The sequence below is a fragment of the Thalassophryne amazonica genome, chromosome 16 (assembly GCF_902500255.1).
Source record: "Thalassophryne amazonica chromosome 16, fThaAma1.1, whole genome shotgun sequence".
In the NCBI taxonomy this organism is placed as follows: Eukaryota; Metazoa; Chordata; class Actinopteri; order Batrachoidiformes; family Batrachoididae; genus Thalassophryne; species Thalassophryne amazonica.
Window position 1 is genome coordinate 6,728,899 of NC_047118.1, and position 16,058 is coordinate 6,744,956.

Consider the following 16,058-nt stretch of genomic DNA (forward strand, 5'->3'; position numbering starts at 1 on the left):
AGTGCATAGCATCACTGGACGTGTACGTCACCATTTGGACTTTAGCAGTAGTGGAACACCAAAATGTAAGTCCCTTTTCTGTTGTTTCTAAATTAATGTCAAATGACAAGGCCGTTATATAAAACAAATACACTCATCATGAGTGTTGGGTCATGACCAATAGAACTAGATCGCGGGTAAAAGCGGCCGAAATGGGCTTCCTCAGGAGGGTGGCTGGTGTCTCCCTTAGAGATAGGGTGAGAAGTTCGGTCATCTGTGGGAGTCACTGCTCCTTCAAGTTGAAAGGAGCCAGCTGAGGTGGTTCGAGCATCTGGTAAGGATGCCTCCTGGGCGCCTCCCAAGGGAGGTGTTCCAGGCATGTCCATCTGGGATTAGACCCCGGGAAAGACCCAGGACTAGGTGGAGAGATTATCTCCACACTGGCCTGGGAACACCTCGGGATCCCCCAGTCAGAGGTGGTCAGTGTGGCACAGGAAAGGGAAGTCTGGGGTCCTGAATCTAGCTGAGTCACTTGTTGCTGAATGGATGTTCAGAAACAGCATTTAGGAGGTTTTTGGTCTATGAAAACAGTCAGATTCTGTAGAGACTTTCAAGTCCAGACTTAAGATGCATTTATTTTTCCTTTCGTATGGCTAGCATACTGGCACAGTATGTTACTTTTGTTTTTTACCCTTTTAAATTCATTTTATTAGGAAACAGAGTGGATCGCGGCCTCAGCTTTTTCTAAAGTCTGGATCTTTTAGTGAAGTTTAGGGCAAGTGGCCTTAGTATTTCTTTTGTTCTTCTTGTTGCTTGATGCTGACAAATTATACTGCATTTGTTGTCTTTCTGATGCCTGATTCTGTTTTTTTTCTCTCTCTCTCTCTCTGTTTGAGGTGCGGCTCCATCCAGAGATGGGTGTGGTGTCTGTTTCTGAAGCCCTCCTGTCCTGTGCACTGGAAATGTTTCCTGTATATTCGTTTTGTGAATTGTTTTGTCATTTGTGTTGGTACCATGGCCCAAGCAGAGGGTCACCCCTTTGAGTCTGGTCTGCTTGAGGTTTCTTCCTCAGAGGCAGTTTTTCCTCACCACTGCTGCCTGTGTGCTTGCTCTGGGGGTTAGTAAGGTTAGACCTTACTTGTGTGAAGCGCCTTGAGGCAACTTTGTTGTGATTTGGTGCTATTTTATTGAAAATAAATTAAATTGAAATTATGGAAATGGATATCCATTTGTCTAATCAGCATCTTGATATGGCACACCTGTGAGGTGGGATGGATTATCTCAGCAAAGGAGAAGTGCTCACTATCACAGATTTAGACTGGTTTGTGAACAATATTTGAGGGAAATGGTGATATTGTGTATGTGGAAAAAGTTTTAGATCTTTGAGTTCATCTCATACAAAATGGGAGCAAAACCAAAAGTGTTGCGTTTATATTTTTGTTGAGTGTAGAAGCATGTTGCTGCCTCCATATGGAACTGTCCAGGGTCCTCAGGGTCCTGATTAGCAACTACTGGTCCATCCCCACCTCACAGAAATAGCCAACGATCTGCTGCAGCCATCTGAAGAGTGGAAATCCCCTTGACTTTTTCCTGTTCCTTGAGTCCTCAGCACTGGGGCATGTATGCACCGTGTCCATGCCCAGGAAAGTGTACCATATGGCTGTAGCATCGTAGCTGACATTCCTTCATAATGCAACTAGTACCGCTCACCTGAGTGACCCTGAGGAGCCATTAATCTCAACCAAAGTTATTCCAGTGGTACCTAGTGAGACCAAGTGCCAAGACATTCAGACATTTTTCTTCGGCCACTGGTTCAAGTTCAAGTCTCTCAATCATAAAGTAAGACTAGAAGTCAAAGTCAGTGAACCTTTCCTCACTAACAAAGGCACCCAAGTTATCTTAATATATTATTCTGAAATACAGTCTCAAAAACATTATGTTTCCACAGAAACACAAAATTTAACTTTGCAAAAAAATTTTACATATATCTTAGATCTTTAAAAAAAATAGTACTGTTCACCAAAACACAGGAAGTTTTGTATTGTTAAATGAACACTACTGTATGTGCATATGGTGCCATTCAAAACAGTGTTGTAAATTTATTATTAAATCAGATCTATCATAAAGAAAATTAACTTCATTAACACCAATAATCTTGATTCAACACTCTAATAAAGTTGGTTTAACATGACAATAGAGTTGATGTAACACTATATTGAATGGGACCGCATTTTTTGTAAAACTACAATATTTAATATCCACATACACTGAAGTTGTACATTTATAGTTCACAATCTATGTAATCACTGTGTGCAGATGATAGTGTCTATCATTAAACTCCCATAAATTATCATGTAAGTGAATTTTAATGTTACATTTATTTATGTAACAACTGAAAATTGTTCCAGAATTAGCCAGCTTTATGGTTGTCTGGATTGGAACAATTCTGATATTTGATTTGTTCTGTAACTAATATCCTATGTTTTGTAGCAACAGCAAGTTTATGAATAAAAGACACAAGTGGCACTATGGTTCGAGAACAATAATCTGTGACTTTACTGGTTCATTTAAGTACATCAGTACTGCTTTATCAGTTCTGCTGGATTGTTTAAAATATAATGCAATGCTCAAATACCCTCAGCTGTATCAGCTTTATAATTTGCAGTTGTTTAATTGGTATCCCAGTGCAAAGTGTGTGTGTCTGTGTGTGTGTATATATATATATATATATATATATATATATATATATATATATATATATATATATATATATATATATATATATATATATATATATATATATATATATATATATATATATATATACACACACACACACACACATTTATTGTTATTTATATTAATTATTAAGATCTTATTGTCTTATGTACAATTTGTACCTGTTCAATAAAGCCCCTCTATCATTCAATCAATCATAAACAATATTTACATTTTAACGGTGTCTGCAGGAGAGCATGTGTCCGTGCATACATGAGCTTTTGACAAGAGCAGAAGCTAGTTTTTAAATGTCCGCAAAATGTCTTGTAAATCACTCCAGAGGTGTTATCAGGTTACAAAAATAACATTTTCAGTTTTCAAAATGTTTATGTCTCGCTCGTTTTTACATAATATATGACAAAGAGGTTATATTTACACACAAACAAAACTGAGTTTGCAGGTACCGAGACCAGCCACTGACATCACGGTGCCACTCTATTCTTATTGGCTGTCACCCTAGCCCTCAAATAAAAGGAACAGAATGAAACAGAATGTGACTTTTTAACCTCTTAAAATACCTCTTAACCCTCTGGGGTCCGAGGGCATTTTTTGGACAGTTCACTCGCCTGGCATAAATGTTTTATTATTGCTGTTAACAGCTCTCCCTGCATCCCACAATCAAGTTTTAGTTCTGTTTTTTTTTTCAGGACAACCTGTGCTTTCAGAATATATATGCTTTTGTTGTGTTTTATAAGTGTAATAAAGGTTTACAATCAAAAATAAGGAAGGAAAAAGTAAAGCGGAAAATAATTTTCCACACACATTTATTCAAAACACACAGCAAACTATAATAAACAACTGTTTTGACACTTTATAAAGGTAATTTGAGGTCTTGTGTGAAAGACTGTACAACAAAAAGGTTCAAACAATAAACACAAATGTACATTTTGAATAATATATACAAAATGATCTATGCGTTTTTTTGTCTTCATGGTAAAAGCAACAGAGTTATCCAGTAACATTCACATGCAAACTAGTGGAGCAATCCTGATAGTTACACACTCTTTGTTTGAGCATGAGAAATTGTCATCAGAGGCTCTCCGTCTGCTTTCAGTGATCGCTGTGCGTAATGGCGCAGGGCGCATTTGGAGCCCAATAGTATGTACTCATTGGAGCACCCAGGGGGCTAATCAAACGGGCCAACTAGTAACATATCTCTCCTGAAAACAATCTTTGGCTTTTCACATGAGGTAAATCTGCCCTACGATTGGATTTTGGAAAACCACGTGACGGTGAACCAATTCCGATTGGACACTTACATTGCGCACGTCATCACACAGCTTCTATGAGTACAAACATGCCGATGGCTGGCTCGAAGGTCCGCGGAGTTAACTTTTCAGCAAACAAAGTAAGTTTCTATCTCATATCTTTAAAAAGTTATTTATAACTTAGTAAAGCTTGGTCTTAGCCGTCGTATACGACGGCATCAGCCCCAGAGGGTTAAAAGAGATCAAGGTTAGCCATCTTTGAACTTGTCCAAGGTCTTTGTTCCAAGAATGTTCCCTGTGAATTTCAACACTCTAGCAGTAATAGGACTGGACTTGTGCTGAGCACAGACAGACAGACAGACAAACACAAAGTCTTCACAATACTCGATGGCCATATTTGATGGCCTCGGGTAAAAATGAGAGCAATAAATCACAGCCTCATCTAGTATGATGAAGATCAGCACAATAAACTTTTGTAAATGTCATCACTCAATCAATTCAATCAATTTTATTTATATAGCGCCAAATCACAACAAACAGTTGCCCCAAGGCGCTTTATATTGTAAGGCAAGGCCATACAATAATTACGTAAAAACCCCATTGGTCAAAACGACCCCCTGTGAGCAAGCACTTGGCGACAGTGGGAAGGAAAAACTCCCTTTTAACAGGAAGGAACCTCCAGCAGAACCAGGCTCAGGGAGGGGCAGTCTTCTGCTGGGACTGGTTGGGGCTGAGGGAGAGAGCCAGGAAAAAGACATGCTGTGCAGGGGAGCAGAGATCAATCACTAATGATTAAATGCAGAGTGGTGCATACAGAGCAAAAAGAGAAAGAAACACTCAGTGCATTATGGGAACCCCCCAGCAGTCTAAGTCTATAGCAGCATAACTAAGGGATGGTTCAGGGTCACCTGATCCAGCCCTAACTATAAGCTTTAGCAAAAAGGAAAGTTTTAAGCCTAATCTTAAAAGTAGAGAGGGTGTCTGTCTCCCTGATCCGAATTGGGAGCTGGTTCCACAGGAGAGGAGCCTGAAAGCTGAAGGCTCTGCCTCCCATTCTACTCTTACAAACCCTAGGAACTACAAGTAAGCCTGCAGTCTGAGAGCGAAGTGCTCTATTGGGGTGATATGGTACTATGAGGTCCCTAAGATAAGAAGGGACCTGATTATTCAAAACCTTATAAGTAAGAAGAAGAATTTTAAATTCTATTCTAGAATTAACAGGAAGCCAATGAAGAGAGGCCAATATAGGTGAGATATGCTCTCTCCTTCTAGTCCCTGTCAGTACTCTAGCTGCAGCATTTTGAATTAACTGAAGGCTTTTCAGGGAACTTTTAGGACAACCTGATAATAATGAATTACAATAGTCCAGCCTAGAGGAAATAAATGCATGAATTAGTTTTTCAGCATCACTCTGAGACAAGACCTTTCTAATTTTAGAGATATTGCGTAAATGCAAAAAAGCAGTCCTACATATTTGTTTAATATGCGCTTTGAATGACATATCCTGATCAAAAATGACTCCAAGATTTCTCACAGTATTACTAGAGGTCAGGGTAATGCCATCCAGAGTAAGGATCTGGTTAGACACCATGTTTCTAAGATTTGTGGGGCCAAGTACAATAACTTCAGTTTTATCTGAGTTTAAAAGCAGGAAATTAGAGGTCATCCATGTCCTTATGTCTGTAAGACAATCCTGCAGTTCAGCTAATTGGTGTGTGTCCTCTGGCTTCATGGATAGATAAAGCTGGGTATCATCTGCGTAACAATGAAAATTTAAGCAATGCTGTCTAATAATACTGCCTAAGGGAAGCATGTATAAAGTGAATAAAATTGGTCCTAGCACAGAATCTTGTGGAACTCCATAATTAACCTTAGTCTGTGAAGAAGATTCCCCATTTACATGAACAAATTGTAATCTATTAGATAAATATGATTCAAACCACCGCAGCGCAGTGCCTTTAATACCTATGGCATGCTCTAATCTCTGTAATAAAGTTTTATGGTCAACAGTATCAAAAGCAACACTGAGGTCTAACAGAACAAGCACAGAGATGAGTCCACTGTCTGAGGCCATAAGAAGATCATTTGTAACCTTCATGTCATTTAATCATGTCATCCCACCTCTTCATGTTATAATTGCAGACTAAATTGGGCTTTGCCATTCTAACTAAATTGGCTTTGTTAAAATGAAAAAGTCATCATGTTAATATCAACTGTGGTTATTCAGGTTCTGATACAATGCAGCCCAGTTCTTGTTTAATGGTTCTTGCTAAATTTGTCCAAGTCAGTGGTCTCTAGAAATGTTACTATCAAGTACTGTAAAGGTAAGACCCTTCAGCTGCTCCCTTGTTTTTTCACTTGGGGTCACCACAGCCGATCCAAGGTGGATCTGCATGTTGAATTGTCAGAGGTTTCTTTACGCCGGATGTCCTTCCAGATGCAACTCCACATTGCATAGAGAAATGTGGCAGGGATTTGATTTGAACCAGGAATCTTACACACTGAAACCAAGTGCACTAACCACTTGGCCACCACCTCTGCAAAAATGTTAAGCTGAAGGTAAAATTCAAGTGAAATTACTATTGGGTGATTTTAGTAATGTCTTCAATTTGTATAAACTTAAAGTAGCTCCAGTCTCTCATCACCGCCATAGAAGCCTAGAACTCCTTCAAAGTTGTCAATGGTGTCTTGTTGGCTTCCATCACTGGTGTCATTGTTGCACGTGATCCAGTTTTTGAAAACTACCTATTCCATACAGATATACCATACACATCAGAATGTTTGCATTTCCTAGTGGTTGGCTTAAATTAATTCCAAGACATGTTCAGTGACCTGGAAATATTCATGTATCCATCCCTGACTTGACCAAAGAAAAAAAAACATGTAAATGTGATGATTTGTATGAACAATAATCATTATGTTTACTTTTAAAATAGAAGGATAATGTGTAAAAAAAACTAGAATTTTGAAAATGATGAAGACAGTATTTTTTCAGACACCCTTTAATTAAAGCTGAAAGAAAATAATGCAAGCAGATATTGTTTCGTTTCAACTCACTGTGTTGGTGTACTGAGGCAAAATTAAAAAAAAACTGGGTCACAGTACATGTGGGAATGAAGACAGCAAGAGCTACTGCAGTCTCACAAGGTGACCATGACCTTCACCCAAATAACTGACCTTTGGCTAACCTTGAGAGGACAGTTCTTGACCTTGGCCAAAATGAATTCTTTAAGGGTAATTTCAGGGTTATCATTCATTGACCAATCAAGTCTGGTAGAAGTCAACAAATTGACCTGAAAGTAGAAGATCAGGTGTTGCAAAAATGACAATTCATACAAGTGCCAACTTTGATGCACATTGAAGAAAAAAAAAATCCTCAAACTTTGACCTTTGACCGAATGAACTTGACCCCAGTGACTGGCATTTGGCAAGTTTGATCCTGCATTGGCAATTCCAGAACCCACCTACAAATGTCCCCAAGTTTAGTAGATTTTGGAATGATGGGGGGGGGGAAGGAGGAGGATCTGAACTTCTGACCCCTGTGACCTTGACCTTTGTCAAAACCAACCTTTTTAAACCATCAGTGTCAAATTTGTCTCACTGATGTGAAATCACCTGGTGGAGCCTTCTTGACTCTTTCTGGAAACAGTTTGACACCTATGGATTAAACCCTTTTAAGGCTTCACACTCATCTACATATGTTTGGTGAAAATCTGACCAAAGGGCGATGGACAAATGGTGTCATTGTTCAAATATTGTTCGGCAAAAATTACAAAGTGGTGGTTTTATTGACTGATGAAAACTCTACTTGGTAAAAGGAGTGTATTTATACAGCACCTTTCATCTGCAGCAAAAGCTCAAAGCGCTTTACAATTATGCCTCACATTCACCCAGACACCGATGTCAGGGTGCAGCCATGCAAGGTGCTCACTACACACCAGGAGCAACTAGGGGATTAAGGACCTTGCCCAAGGGCCCTTAGTGTTTTTCCAGTCTAGCTGGGTTTTGAACTAAGGATCCTCTGGTCTCAAGCCCAACGCTTAATCACTAGACCATCACCCCCCCTACTTGCATTATGTTCAGCCGTGCCACTCAGAAAGCTTTGGAACAGACATAGTAAACCCTCAGAATGGGCTGGGTGAGGCCTTTACAAACAATAGGTGTGGCTAAAAGTCTGGTCAAGGACACAACCAGTGATTACGAAAAGTCATTACAGCCGTACTCATTACGTCAACTCACTTGTAGCTGCAACTTGCAGTAAAGTTACTCAAATAAGATGAATCTTGCTTTTTGGAAATGTACTGCATATGTGTCCACATCATTCCAGCACAATTAAACAATCTGATTTTTTTTCATTTGTTTAATCATAAGTGACACGTGGGGCAACACACAGCGCACGTCAAACAGTAACAGACACAGTGGACATTAATCAATGTCAGCCAACAGCAATGCAAAGATAGTGCTTGTGGTTAACACCAGCTCACAGTTTGATATATTGTGATATATATTTTAATAACCCTGGAATTTATAGCAACAGTATGAGATTCCTTCCTTTCTGAGGTGTACAATGGCGGCATCAGTAGTAAAAAGTGTACAAAAAGGCCAACACCTAAATGCCTGATACCAAAAAATAAAAAAAAGTTTACAATTCAAAACATGTCTATTAAAGATCTTTGTCAATTTCAGTCTTTTACTGAGATTTTTGTTTGTGTTTTATTCGAGAATTGCTTATGTAAAGAAAAGTAAGTTCTCGAAAATAAAAGACACAAATGTCCAAAATTGCACAATACAGTGGGCGTAACTCAACAGAGTTTAAAGACATGAAGCTTTTTATAAACTACACAGGTGCGGCCTGTGTGGTAATACGTGACCCTGATCTGTTTACACTTTTCAAAGAGGTTCACAGAAGTTAGTTTGACCATGACTGATGATTAAGGAAGTATTGTGTTTGTTTTCTCATGCTTCCTGACAGATGAATGAATGATTGCTTCACAGGCCAAGAAATTGTTGAATGCAAAAGACTTTGCAACCAAAAATTTAAAATGTAATAGCATATACCGTATAATACGTTTCAAAATCCCTGCCCATTGGAAAAAACAACCAAAAAAAAAAAAAACAGACAACCCAGGTACGGTTTTGACACATTCATATCTACAGGGATTAAAGCAAAAAAAAAAAAAAGTCTTCTGAGAGAATTTTTTTCACATCCAAATCATAATATGTTCACCGTCTGCCTTTTTATAGAACCCTTTTGTGATTAGATCCTTGGATTTAAGGTAAAACAAGGTGGAGACAGTGAAGAAAACAGCAAATTGTTCTGCTGAACAAGATTATATTTCACTCACTAATATTGCTGATCTCTTCTAACACAGCATTATATTATAGAAAGACTTTAACCTACACATTATTTAAATACTTCAGGATAAACACATTTTAAGGCTTTTCTACAGCTTTGACTTCATTCAATACCAATTAACATCTTAAGCCTGCAGCCAGCATCAGAAATGGGAGGTGGTGGGGGGGGGGGGCTTGTAAGCAGGGGGTCTGACACTTTTCCAAAACATTTTGGGGTCTTGATGTCCAGGGATGTACTGTGGAGGGTTCTTGGTTATTATTTTCTAACCCTGATTCCCCTCAATTTAGTTGTACTACTTAGTGTGTTGTATTTGTATTTTCTTTTGCACAATTTCAATTTTTCTATGCCTTTAACCAAAATTGAGATCACAAGCTACATGTTTGTTTGATAAGAATACTAACCACAAGAGCTGTAGTCATTTCATATTTTTGGTTTCCCTCATCCTAACTGACCTGATTTTAAAGCTAGAACCCCAAACAGACCCTGTAATACTGAGCTTAGACATTACGTTAAAAAAAAAGAAAGATATTGCTTCACATCCCACTTTATGCAGAAACTTAAATTAAGTAAACTTATTTTAATATGGCTCATCAATTAAACTTAGGCCTTGAGAAGTAAAACTTAGTAAGTAAAACTAAGCACAGAGAATACTGATTTAAATTTTTGGTAGGTAAAATTATTATAAGTAGTAGCATGAAAAATGTCTTCAAAAGTAGACCTTTAATCAGGAGGTGTTGTGGAGGCCACATCCCCCTCAGAACACCCTCTTTCCATCTGGATTTGCCCCTGGTTTGCATTCTCTGAGCAGGAACAATCAAGAATTTTGTGTATTTATGTGGAACCGTGACCTGATTGAGAGGTAATAAGGTTTTATGAAATATTTTACATCCACGCCATACTCAGGAAGGGCTTTTAGACATATTTTGGTGAAAAAAATCATTAGAGATTGTTATGTGTCACGGGACTGCAGCTGCGCTTTTAGTTTAACCACAGCGAGGACACTCACAGAAACACTCAGAGCAGACTTTGAAGGAAAAGAAAGGTTTAAAGATATGTTTGTAAACTCTGCTCTTATTACAGCACTGTGACACAGACAGACATCAGACTGATCCCAGACCACTCCCACTCCCATCCTCCACCCCTCTTGGCAGAGTGCACCAGGACACAGAGGAAACAGACATGGGGACCAAAAAAAAAAAAACAAAACAAAAAACCCAGACACATAATTCTAAAAATCAATTTTTTTTACATTTTGAACGTGGCGCATGTGTCCCGGGGATGCCGTAAATTTTATATCTTGCATCCAACTTTGATTTTTCCTCAGTGCAAACCCTGCCTTTTGGCAAGCCTATTGATGGAAACTCATCACAGTGACGGAGAACTTTAAATACATAAAATGTTTTTTTAACCTCAAAGTGAAAATGTCTAGAATATATTTGAATTAAAAACATACTGGCCCCTACACTTTACATTTCCCAGGGTGCATTCACATTCTGATGATTATATGTATATAAATTTATTTTATTTCATGTGATTGCATGGGCAGTATTGAACTTACCATTTAAACAAAAGTTTAATATTTACACTTCACACACCTATTGCCTTTGAGGCATTTTGTTAAACAATGAACCATGCATGCCAGACATAATTAAGTTATTGTTCTCTGCTGTATAAACATTAATATCTCCTTCCCTTCCCTGTTCCCTTCTGTTCATTTGGTTGACCAAAGTATAAATTCATACGGCATCTGGGAAGTTGTGCACATCCAAAACATCCTGTACCGTACAACAGCATGTGTCTGCAAGCAAGAACACCACAATGTCAACTACGGTAATAATATATAATAATATTAAATGAATGTATTACAGGATGGAATGTTTAAAACATAGTAAGTAAGTTCCTCCAGCTGCTCCCTTGTTTGCACTCTTGGTCGCCACAGCAAATCCGAGATGGATCTGCATGTTGAATTGGCACAAGTATTACGATAGATGCCCTTCCTGGCGCAACTCCACATTACATAGAGAAATGAGGCAGGGGTGGGGTTTGAACCGCTGTCGCCAACCAAACGCGCGCCTTCACTGCGCATGCGTCATTTCGGACCACAACAGCACGCCTGAGACTGACTCTCTACACCCAACGTGATCAAAGGGAATAATGTGATTATTAACAATCAGATGACAAAGTAAAAACCTCTTAAATCATTCTAAAGTCAGTTTTAAAAAGAAACGAGGCGATAATCTGGTAGTCTACTGACACTCTGAAATGAAATTATGTCAGACTCAGACCTGCTGCTGTTGCATTCTGAGTGGTCCCCCCTCTTTTATTATGAACTAATGCTAAATTTATGTGGAAATGATTGTTGTATAAAAGTTTCAGATATCTGTCGCCGAGATAGATGATGACTGGAGTGCAGTTTTAAGCAGACACGAGGTGATAATCTGTGAATCACTGCTGATGCTCAGAACTGACGCATGCGCAGTGAAGGCAGGGTGGACCGATTTTTAGGGGGACCGTTCGGTTGGCGACACCGGGAACCTTCTTCAGTGAAGCCATATGCACTAACCACTTGGCCACCACCCACTAGGGATGTTTAAAACATAACGCAATGCTACAATACCCTCAGCCGTATGAGCACTGTGTTCTTAATTTTCATCTTAGGTGCATGTCCACTGTGAGAGACATAATCTAAAAAAAAAAACATCCAGAAAACACAATGTATGATTTTTTTTAAAATAATTTATTTGTATGTTACTGCTGCAAATAAGTATTTGACCCCCAACCAACCAGCAAGAATTCTGTCTCTCACAGACCTGTTAATTTTTCTTTAAGAAGCCCTCTTATTCTGCACTCTTTACCTGTATTAATTGTACCTGTTTGAACTTGTTACCTGTATAAAAGACACCTGTTCACACACTCAATCAATCACACTCCAACCTGTCCACCATAGCCAAGACCAAAGAGCTGTCTAAGGACACCAGGGACAAAACTGTAGACCTGCACAAGGCTGGGATGGACTACAGGACAACAGGCAAGCAGCTTGGTAGAAGACAACAACTGTTATGATTATTTATTAGAAAGTGGAAGAAACACAAGATGACTGTCAATCTCCCTCGGCCTGGGATTCCATGCAAGATCTCACTTTGTGGGTTAAGGATGATTCTGAGAAAGCTCAGAACTACACAGGAGGACCTGGTCAATGACCTGAAGAGAGCTGGGACCACAGTCACAAAGATTACATTAGTAACACATGATGCTGTCATGGTTTAAAATCCTGCAGAGCAGCAAGGTCCCCCTACTCAAGCCAGCACATGTCCAGGCCCGATTGAAGTTCACCAGTGACCATCTGGATGATCCAGAGGAGGCATGGGAGAAGGTCATGTGGTCAGATGAGACCAGAATAGAGCTTTTTGGAATCAACTCCACTTACCATGTTTAGAGGATGAGAACAACCCCAAGAAAACCATCCCAACCGTGAAGCATGGGGGTGAAACATCATACTCTGGGGGTGCTCTTCTGCAAAGGGGACAGGACGGCTGCACCGTATTGAAGGGAGGATGGATCCCTGCTGTAGTGTGTGAAAACTTGGTCAAGAACTACAGGAAACGTCTGACCTCTGTAATGGCAGACAAATGTTTCTGTACCAATTGTTAAGCTCTGTTTTTCTAAGGGGTCAAATACTTATTTCATGCAATAAAATGCAAATTAATTATTTAAAAATCATACAGTGTGATTTTCTGGATTTGTTTTTTTTTTTAGATTCTGTCTCTCACAGTTGAAGTGTACCGACGATAAAAATTACAGACCTCTCCATTGTTTGTAGCTGGGAAAACCTGCAAAACTGACAGGGGGGTCAAATACTTATTGTCCCCACTGTATATGTGTATGTGTGTGTGTATATATATACTCAATTTTATAAATTTCTGGATTTCAGATTACGCACGAGGAAATCTTGATCGCAAACCCTATCACCACAAAAATTATTTTTTTTTTTTTGGTGGAGGTCACTACAGCTACAGCTGGTGAGTTGCAGAAGTGATCCCAAGCACATGAGCTTCTGGTGTCAAACGCCCGGTGTGTTCCACTCCGGGGACAGTGTGATCAGGTGAGGAGTTTGACTGGGATGGTCCACCTGTCAAACTCAGACGACAGAAACCGGATCAATGTTATTTTTCCAGCTCAGTTTATATGGATAAAAATAAGGTTGTAGCTCATTGTCTACCTTCCTGAGGTTAGGAACTAGTGTTGTTTCTCTACAATGTTTCTCTTAAGATTTTTGAGCCGTTTACTGGAGGGGGAGGTTTCTGTCCTCTGTGAGTTTGACAGGTGGACCGTCCCAGTCAAACTCCTCACCTGACACTGTTCTCTGAGCGGGACTACTACTTAAACTGTATGTGTGTGTATATATATATATATATATATATATACATACATATATACATATATACACACACACACACACACACACACACACACACACACAACCCCAATTCCAATGAAGTTGGGACACTGTGAAATGTAAATGAAAACATAATACAATGATTTGCAAATCCTCAACAACCTATATTTAATTGAATACACCACAAAGACAAGCTATTTAATGTTCAGACTGAACAGGTGAGTATCATGATTGTGTATAAAAGGAGCATCCCCAAAAGGCTCAGCCGTTCACAAGTAAAAATGGGGTGAGGATCACCACTTTGTGAACAACTGCATGAAAAAAATAGTCCAACAGTTTAAGAACAATGTTTCTGAACGTTCAATTGCAAGGAATTTAGGGATTCCATCATCTACAGTCCATAATATAATCAGAAGATTCAGAGAATCAGGAGAATTTTCTACACCTAAGCGGCAAGGCCGAAAACCAACAATGAATGCCCGTGACCTCATGTGGCACTACATTAAAAACCAACATCACTGTGTAAAGGATCTTACCGCGTGGGCTCAGGAACACTTCAGAAAACCATTGTCAGTTAACACAGTTCATCGCTACATCTACAAGTGCAAGTTAAAACTCTACCATGCAAAGTGAAAGCCATACATCAACAACATCTAGAAACGCCGCCGCCTTCTCTGGGCCCGAGCTCATTTGAAATGGACAGACGCAAAGTGGAAAAGTGTGATGTGGTATGATGAGTCCACATTTCAAATTGTTTTTGGACGTTGTGTCCTCCGGACAAAAGAGGAAAAAGACCATCCAGACTGTTACGAGTGCAAAGTTCAAAAGCCAGCATCTGTGATGGTTTGGGGGTGTGTTAGTGCCCATGGCACGGGCAACTTACACATCTGTGATGGCACCATCAATGCTGAAAGATACATCTAGGTTTTGGAGCAACACATGCTGTCATCCAAGCAACGTCTTTTTCAGGGACGTCTCTGCTTATTTCAGCAAGACAATGCCAAGCCACATTCTGCATGTTTTGCAACAGCTTGGCTTCATAGTAAAAGAGTGTGGGTACTAGACTGGCCTGCCTGCAGTTCAGACCTGTAGCCCATTGAAAATGTGTGGCGCATTAGGAAGTGCAAAATATGACAATGGAGACCCCGAACTGTTGAACAACTGAAGTCGTACATCAAGCAAGAATGGAAAAGAATTCCACCTACAAAGCTTCAACAATTAGTGTCCTCAGTTCCCAAACGCTTATTGAGTGTTGTTAGAAGGAAAGGTGATGTAACACAGTGGGAAACATACCACTGTCCCAGCTTTTTTGAAATGTGTTGCAGGCATCCATTTCAAAATGAGCAAATATTTGCACAAAAACAATAAAGTTTATCAGTTTGAACATTAAATATCTTGTCTTTGTGGTGTATTCAGTTGAATATAGGTTGAAGAGGATTTTCAAATCATTGTATTCTGTTTTTATTTACATTTTACACTACATCCCAACTTCATTGGAATTGGGGTTGTATTATTACGTAGGCTGGAGTTTCACCTGTTGCTTCTACCAAACTGCAGCCAGGTCAGAGAACTTGGGACCTTTCAGCTGTGAGGTGTCACTGTGCAGCCCTTTTCCAGTACAATTGTGATGTAACTTTTCATTCATGAAACAGGGAACATCATTTTACTGGCAAATTAACTTCATATGCATGTAGCAATGTTTTTTTACAGCTCTTTTCTGAGACTCTCCATCACAAACATCCACCAGGACATCATTCACTTTACCAATGGCACTCTTATCTCATGCAAATATTGTGGAACATTGCATTATTTTTTTTCCCCAATACCTTCTGTTGAGTAACACCATTGCCCTTTCCTTTGTTGAGATAACTGTCTTATTTTGCAAATGGGTTCAAGGATGAGAGAAATACAAATATGGTGAACTATAACTCCCAGCTGAACACAAGTGACCTTATACAGGTGTGACTCCTTTTGTTGATTATGCTGATTGAAATCTAGGTTACATAAGATAAGCCTGCTTCTGTTTATGTCAATGCCCTGATGAAGGTTGTTTGACCGAAGGTTTGGTTAAAAATGATAAAAAAAAAAAAGAAAAAAAAAGAAAAAAAAAAGTTAAAAGAATTGCATGGATCTAAATGTGCTGAAAAAAATCTATTTTTTTTTTTTATTTAGTAAGCAGGTATATGACATTTTTTTCAGTTTCAATTTATTTTCATTTATATAGCACCAAATCACAACAGAGTTGCCTCAAAGCGCTTCACACAGGTAAGGTCTAACCTTACCAACCCCCAGAGCAACAGTGGTAAGGAAAAACTCCCTCTGAGGAAGAAACCTCAAGCAG

The 16,058-nt window shown here is 39.1% G+C and overlaps 1 protein-coding gene across 1 annotated transcript in view; it reads right to left on the bottom strand.

The window, feature by feature from the left end:
* Positions 1 to 2,262: 2,262 nt before the first annotated feature.
* znf281a (zinc finger protein 281a) overlaps positions 2,263 to 16,058 on the bottom strand; it is a 32,481-nt gene continuing 18,685 nt past the window's right edge. Inside the window, exon 9 of the mRNA XM_034190344.1 lies at positions 2,263 to 2,274. The gene's annotated coding sequence lies outside the window, so the exon portion shown is untranslated. The remainder of the gene's footprint in view (positions 2,275 to 16,058) is intronic.